The sequence below is a fragment of the Erigeron canadensis genome, chromosome 5, assembly GCF_010389155.1.
Source record: "Erigeron canadensis isolate Cc75 chromosome 5, C_canadensis_v1, whole genome shotgun sequence".
NCBI classification, from domain to species: domain Eukaryota; kingdom Viridiplantae; phylum Streptophyta; class Magnoliopsida; order Asterales; family Asteraceae; genus Erigeron; species Erigeron canadensis.
Window position 1 is genome coordinate 22,673,872 of NC_057765.1, and position 8,312 is coordinate 22,682,183.

An 8,312-nucleotide genomic window follows, 5' to 3' on the forward strand; every position below is an offset into this window, starting at 1 on the left:
CAGGGGAAACGGTCAGTAAACATTTTAACAATGTACTCAATGCTATTGTACGATTAGAAAGGTACTTGCTTAAGAAACCCGAGTCGATACCTGAAGATTCAACTGATAATATATGGAAATGATTCAAGGTATGTTATCTGCTAGCCTCCAAGGTATCTATAAAATTATTTTGACAAGGTTGTAGCTCTTATTTCATGTTTAATGTTCTTAAAGGGATGTTTAGGAGCAATGGATGAGACACACATTGATGTGCATGTACTAGAGGAGGACAAACCAAGATATCGTAACCGAAAGGGTGAAATAACAACTAATGTTCTTGCTGCTTGCTCTCCTGATATGCAATTAACGTATGTAATAACGGGTTGGGAAGGGTCAGCATCTGATGGTAGAATACTCCGCAGTGCCATTCTTTGAGAAAATGGATTAAAAGTGAGTAAAGGTAATTACTATCATGTTGATGGTGGATTCACCAATGGAGAAGGATTTCTTGCACCCTTCAGAGGTCAAAGATATCATTTAAATACTTGGTTTGATGGAAGACGACCCGAGAAGGCTGAAGAATACTTTAACTTGAAACACTCATGTGCAAGGAATGTCATTGAACGGTGTTTTGGAGTTCTGCAAAAAAAAGGGAAATTCTTAGAGGTCCATCATTTTATCCCATTAAAACACACAATAAAATCATTCTAGCATGTTGCCTTCTACATAATTTCATACGCAAAGAATCTTCTAATGATCCGCTTGACAGAGACAACGACATCGAGAATCGTGATCTTGCTTCAACGGTTGAACATATAACTACAGTCGGGATATACCTGGCAGATTCTATGTTTGATGCATGGAGGTCTAGGCATAATTGATTTAGAAAGTTTAAATGCTACTTTTGTTTACAAGAATGTTATTATGAAAGCTGAGTTAAAAGTCCTTTTGATGGCTGAATGTAACTCTTGCATTAACTATTAAAAATGTATTTTGTTTATTACTGTGGTACATTCTTATGTGAAATGCATCATTAACCTTGAATGTGAAGGTATGAATTCACAAGTGGAAGGTGAAAGAGGCCCAGGAAAGAACAAAAGAAAATGGAATGAGATGGAAGATGAAAAGTTGGTTGAAGCTATGCTCGATGTGAATAACTCGGGATCTCAATTCAAATCAGACAATGGTTTTAAGCCTGGATTTTTCAATGCCGTGGAAAACCAGTTATCTGTCGTACTTCCAAATTCAGGAATAAAAGCAAAACCACATATCGAATCACGCATAAAGACTTTGAAAAGTGATTGGTCAGCTGTACACGACATGTTAGAATGGAACAACACCAGTGGTTTCGGATGGGACAGCGAAAATAACATGCTTGGCGCATCTCAACCAGTTTGGCATTTAGTTATCTAAAATAAAGTTAATTCAATGATGTTCAGTTATATTATGTTGCTAAAATCGTCTAGTTTTTGATCATGCGCTTTTAGGTACACAAGAATGCTGGCAAATGGAGAGGTAAAAAGTTCTCTCATTATATGGAACTTTGTAATGTGTTTGGAAAGGATCGTGCACATGGAAAACATGCCCAGATAGCTGCATATATCGTCTCTAAGATGGATAAAGAACAAGAAAATGACGACGATACACAAGACATTGATGACGGTTTAGAAGAATTACCATTTAATAGTAAATTAAACACTTTTCCATCCATTCCATCTGCTCCTCCCCTTTTAAGAGAAGACTCGGGCAAACGTCAAAAGAGAAAATGATGTAATAGTTTAGATCCTCTTATCATCAGCTTGAAAGACTCGGCAGATATAATTGGTACCAAGATTGAGCAAGCAACAAAAAGCTTCACCGCAGTTCTAGGAATCGAAAGGGATCGTAAGGAGCTTTGTAAGAAGCTTCACGCGGAGATGAAAAAAGTTGCTAGTTTAACTTCTTGTGAATGCAACAAAGTTGTACGCATGCTTTCACGCGATGAGGAATATTTGATGGCGATCTTTTATACGGTCGTCGATGAAGATAAATTACTATGGTTTTTTTATGCTCTTGAGGGTGAAGAGTGAGTAATGCTCACTGATATGCTTCTTAAGGACCATTTTGAAGTAGTATTTTTAATTTCATATCTCATGGCTTGCAATGTCTGTAATGACTAATCTATAACTTTTGGTTGTTTACCTGTTTAAGTTAACGACTTTCGCTTTCAAAAGTTTCCATGAATTTGGTTTTTCAGTTTTTTAATTTGGTTTCCATATCCATAGTTTGTCTAGATAATATGATGAAATATATTAGTATTTTAACTTAGAAAAAGTTTTTTTATTTATTGATGATAATGTGATAATTTGTTTGATTGCATTATTAATTAATATGAGTACATGTTAAATGAATTAAGTATCTACTTTAATGTTTTATAGCTAAAAACGAGTTCTAATTTTGATAGGCAAAGTTCATTTAACAAGGCTATTTATGTCAATTCCTACAATATGTTTTAATGATTCGTTCCATTCCAATGTGGCAACCAAACATAAATATGGAATGGTAATGACCTATTCCATTATCCTTCTCATTCCATTCCATCATACATTCCATTATGTTGTTATTCCATTCAGTCCAACCAAACATACCCTAAGTAAATGGAAACAAAATTAATGAGCATACAAGTAAAACTAATGACACAACAAACAAACTCTCAGCCAAAATGAATCGAACAATATTACTATACAACCATAACAAAGTTTGGTGTTTAGACATCATATCAGTACCAATACCATACCATATAGTCTTATACTCGTAATACTTATACCGAATATGTGTAAAAACCCATACCGAACACCAAATCATATACCCAATACTCTACCGGTACCAGATTGGCAGTGCCGTCTCATGGATTTTAAAGGCCCTACACTACATTATTTGTAAGGACCTTTATCCATATCATTTACGTATTCTCTCATTTTATAGAATAAAAAAAAATACCTTTTATAATTAGTAATTCCAAACAGAAACACAATATCACATTGTAATCGTTGGGTATTATGATATGAATATTTAATACTAGCAAAAGAAAATTGAACTTTTGGGCCCTTAAATAAAACTAGGCCCTGTTCGTTTGAACATGTTGAACACCCTCAAATCCGGGCTCTACGGATTGGTGTTGATATGAATACTCAGTATTTCGATACCATAAACCTATGCAAGACCAAAAGTAGTAGAAGTGTGACACGCCAAAACGAGGCGCAACATGTGAGAAAAAATTGATATGTTCAAAGATTCATATAAATTTTGTAAAAATTAAATAATTAAGTAATTAACTTCAATTTTTTCTATGTATAGAATAATAAAGCAAGGGAAAATGTTATATGATGTTAATATTAAGATGATACACTCACACTAATTTTAACATATATTAAATAGCCTATTGAATTTTAAAGTTTATGAGTAGACCATCATATAACTAAATTATGTTAACATCATGTAAATAGACCTCTTTCATTTTTCCCTTTGAAAAATCTCTAACATATGCTTTGATGAGAGGTTTTTGACAGTCCACGAATGCACAACTTATGTTATAATTAAGCTAGACAAGAAAGTAAATAAGAAGGAAAACAACAAGAACAATGACAAGTTCAAATGTAATAAATCTATGCAACTATAATCATATGTATCATTGATTAAACGATGAATACATGGTCGATATTACAAACTTGACTTACAAGAATACCAATGAACAAAGTAATTGCTAAGTCTAGACACACTAAAAACTTAAACAATTACAAGTGACACACACTTTTGAGGTGACAAACACACTTGATACAATGCGGCTGTGTTGCCTTTTATAGAGAAGGAATTAGGGCAACACAGCCTTCTTTTGATGGTGATAGATGGTGGTGGTCGACGTCCCATTGGCTCCTTGTACTTCTATGCAAGAGCCCTTGTCTTCTTTACCAAAACGGGTATGAGAGAGAAACCCTTGTTTTGGTCACAACTTGTACCTTTGCTATACAAGGTATTTTACAGTTGGAAGAACCACCATGTGACTCTTGTCTTCATCTGGTTTGAAATCTTCCCGTCTTGACCAACAATTTAGGCAGCATACAACCCGCTGAAGAAAGTCATTGGACTCGCTGAACACTCGCTGACGACGCACGTCAGCGAGCTAAGTCTTGTCAGCAAATCCAAGACTCAACAATCTCCCCCTATTCTTTAAAGAGACTTGCTGAGTAGATAAGACTTAGAAACGAATGTAGTATGAAAGAAAGATGTCTTTTATATCATCAAAGAGTATTACAAGCTGAAACATTAAGCTTTTACAAAGTAAGACATCTAAATATTAGCAGCTTCAATCTCCCAAGGGTCCTCCTGCTTGGCAATCCTCAGCACTAGATCATTTCTTCTATGAGGCTTCAACAGCTCTTCATCAATCTTGCTGATGAACCATGTGGCACTTGCTAACTTAGAGAATCTCTTTCTAATACTGATGAGAAACCTAGTGGAAGCTTTTTCAATTTCTGCCAATCTGAAGAAGAGTTGATAATTCTGGAAGTTTTGGAAGAATATGCCAGCAGGCGACTCCAATGTCCTCCCTTCTTCAAACACACTTCTGGAAAGCAATCGAAGATTTAAAGTGGCATCACCAGCTAGAGGAGGAAGGGCTGCTGGCATGGTTTGATGCATTTCTTTTCTTTTCCTTTGTATTTTCTTGCCAGCAGACATTGAGATAGCTGCTGGAGCTCCAAACACTAGCCTCAGCATAGGCAAATCACACTTGAACTTTGTTTCAAAGCCTCGTGCCTTCTCAAAGTACTCCATCAGCATATTCTTCAGTTGATCGTAGCTAGGAGCCTTTTTGTCTTTTATAAGCATGTATACTTCAGCCCATTCAGAGGCACTCAGCGTGGTTGCCTTGACACCTTCATATCTGACAGGCTTGTCAGCACCTTCTCTTAATATCTTCAAATTAGTTTTTAAGCCCATGTCAGCATGAAAGGCTTCAACAGCCACTATTCTTTGTGGCTTCCTCCTGTCATTCATGTATTTCAGCCACTTAGCCTTTTCTTCATCAAATTTGGTTCTTTTCTCACTCAGCTGCTTCTCTACTTCATCATGTTTGTGCCTGTAGAGAGCCTCAGCACCACCAGCTTGGAAAATCATTCTTTGTTCAGCATCCAGTTGATCCTTCTCCAGAAGAGGCATTTGTTTGATGAATTCAAGATTTTTTCTTTCATTTTCTTGATTCTCCTTTATTTTATCCAGTTCTTTGATCGCCTCTTCTTATGTTTTCCCATCAGGAGTCAAAGCTAAAATGTCAATCATTTCATGATACCTGCTGGGGAAGTGATAGATAACTGTGTTGCTTGAGGAGAAAGTCTCTTGTGCTGGATACTCGTGAGATAAGCCCTTTAAGCATCAGTCATTGGAGCAATGAGAGCATTTCAAAGGAAGCGTTGATGAAAGATTAGTAGAACTTCCTTGGATCTGTTAGTAGCCATTTTGACAGCCAAACTAGCTTCTACTTCGGCCCTTACCAACTGAGGATCAAAGTCCTCCTGATATTCAAATCTTTCAATTTGTGGTTTACCAGCATGTGCAACCACTATTTGATGTTCCCCCTCAGAACTAGCAGGGGGAGATTCAATAACCTCTTTTTCAATTCATGCTTCCCCTCAACACCAGCTGGGGGAGCTCTAACAATTTCTCTATCTTCTCTTTCTCCAGTGGCAGTTTCAGTTTCTGCTTCATCCAACACTTTCTCAGCAGACTGATCATAGATTTGTTCTACAACGGAGTGTACAGCATTTGAAACCAGGTCCAAGAGAGCAGCATCAACTTTCTCCCCCTTGGAAGTGGTATCATTTATGACCACTTCCACAGTCGCTACTGGCTTGGAGGTCTGCTCAACAAGCTTGGCCAATAAATACTTCAACTCACCAACTTCCTTTTCCAACCTTGTTTGCCTGGCACGATCTTCCTCAGTGAATGAGACTTGAGGAGTGGGAAGATCGGAAATTTGTTTCTCCAAGGCATGAATTGCCTTAGTGTTCTCATCCACTTTAGCCACCAGTGGAGAGACAAGACCACTCAGCTTTTGAAGTTCAGAAGCAGCAGATTAACTTGAGAATGCTGCCTTTTTAGCCGAGTAGCTGGTGGAGTTGGCCAATTTTACCAGCGAGATTGAGCCTGACTTAATTACTTGCTGATCCCTTTTAATGATATTGGTAGTGTTGAAAATGTTGGCTTGATCAGCAGCAATCGAGTAAGTGTCTGACTTCAAGACATCAATGGTTGCACTGTTGCTCTTTTGCTTGTTATACCAGCTAGTTAAGGTTGAGACTAGCCTCTCTTCCTCTTTATCTTTCCACTCAACAGCAAGATTTGTAGCCTTTGTCAAATCATTTAGCTGGATCTCCACCTTTTCCAACCGATCAGCAGAGTAAGTGGAATAAGAAATACCCAAGTTCCTTGTTGTCTGGTGTTCAACATTTGGGCAGACAGCAGAGGAGCAACCAGGAACACCAGAAAAAGATGAAGGCATGCTGAGAGATAGCAGGGTGTTCACTGGCTGCATGGGTGGAGTTAAAGGTCTTGCAGTTGGGGCCACTGTCAAAGTTTCTTCGGTTTCGACTTCAACAACCCCTTGTTCAGTGACAGTGGCCTCAGCAGCATCATGACCAGCATCAATATCCTTATCTTCCATTTCCATATCACTTGCTTCCTTCTCATAAGCATACCCATACGTATCTATCTGAAACTCATCCGCTACAAACTCACTAACATCCAAATCACTATCACTTTCCTCTAACTCTTCCATTTCAACTTCACCACTAGCTTCTACATTCTCAACTACCTGATCATCATCAGCATGTTCTTCTTGTTTACCAACATTTTCTTCAGTAGTCTCAACAACAAGATTAAGGGGATTTGGAGAATATGGTGCCTCAGTATCGGTGTGTTGTTGCACCAAAACATCATCGGCCATAGACTTTGTTGTCTCTAGCATCACCTGTGATATGGCTGCTGACAACAACTCATAGGGTTGAGAAGAAGAAGAGGGAAGTATTTGAGGGGTTAACTCAACTCTAATGGGCTGGGGTGACACTTGATCTTCACCAACCTCGCCTACAGAAGATTGAGGAGGCTACTTGCAGTTACCCTTATTCTCGTCAGCAGTCTGTTTGGAGACTGCTGATGGGCTGGCTGGGTTTCTATTGTCCTTGGGCAGTGTGAACTTCCTAAACTTAGAAGCTTGGCCCTTTGGTACTCGCTGTTGCTATTTTGGGACAGCAGCAGGCGGTAAAGTGGAAGAAGAAGTGGTGGTTTTCTTGGTCTTTTTGGGAGCTTTGGAGGTTGCTAGGGGGATTACCAGCATACCAGCTCCAGCGGGGTTCGGCTTATAAATATCAAGATAGGTTAAGTATAGTACCTGTTTCATTGCTGGAGTGAGCACAGCATACTTGGAATCAAATTGCTCAGGGTCGCAAGCAGGAATTTTATATACAGAGCTTGCAACCCTTGGGGAGAGGAGAAAGTGAGCACCCTCAGGAAGATATTCTCCCTTGAGCTCATGTTTGAATATCAACGAGAGAAATCTGGCAAATGGCACTGAGCTCGACCTGTTTCTTATTGTGACCTTTCCCTTCAGGTCTTCAAAAATGACACTGGCAAAGTCTATGTTTCGGCCATTTGCCAATGCATACATAATCTGCATTTGAGCAGCAGTGGCTTGATCAAATGAGCCACTGTTTCCTCTAAGTCACTGAATGACATGAGTGAACAGCAACCTCCATACTCCACGTAAGAAGTTCTTTTGGGGATTGTTGTGGACTGGTGTGGGTGGAACAGTATTTGTTCTGTACCCAATGGTCAGCAGCCATTCCTTCCATACACTTGTTTCCACCAGCCCAACAAATGATCGTTCTTCAGTTTGGTTGGGAAGACAAAGAACTTGTCTCAGTAGATCCACTGAGATAGATATGGTACGTGTCTCTTTCATGACCGTACCAGTAATGGTGCTACTACCAACATTGTAATCACATGTCCACCAAAACTCCCTTAGGAGGTGGACAGCTTGTAGATAACACGATTTCAGCCCTGGATTCACATATTCAATGGTGGATTTGGATGTGTGTGTGTTCTTGGTGTTTTAGTGTGTGTTTTTGAGAGAAAGAGAGAGAGAGATTGGTATTAAATGTGTGTAAATGTTACAGGAATGAAGGAAATGGGTGGAAGGCTTATGATTTCTAAGGTGTGAGGAAGTATTTATAGTCTAACTATACATTTATGCTAATTATCACATCTAGTCCCTCATCCTTAGAAATCATTTAACTATGACT

The 8,312-nt window shown here is 38.7% G+C and overlaps 1 pseudogene; it reads left to right on the plus strand.

Moving 5' to 3' along the window:
- Positions 1–1,032: 1,032 nt before the first annotated feature.
- On the plus strand, positions 1,033–2,048 carry LOC122601350 (annotated as a pseudogene).
- Positions 2,049–8,312: the final 6,264 nt, after the last annotated feature.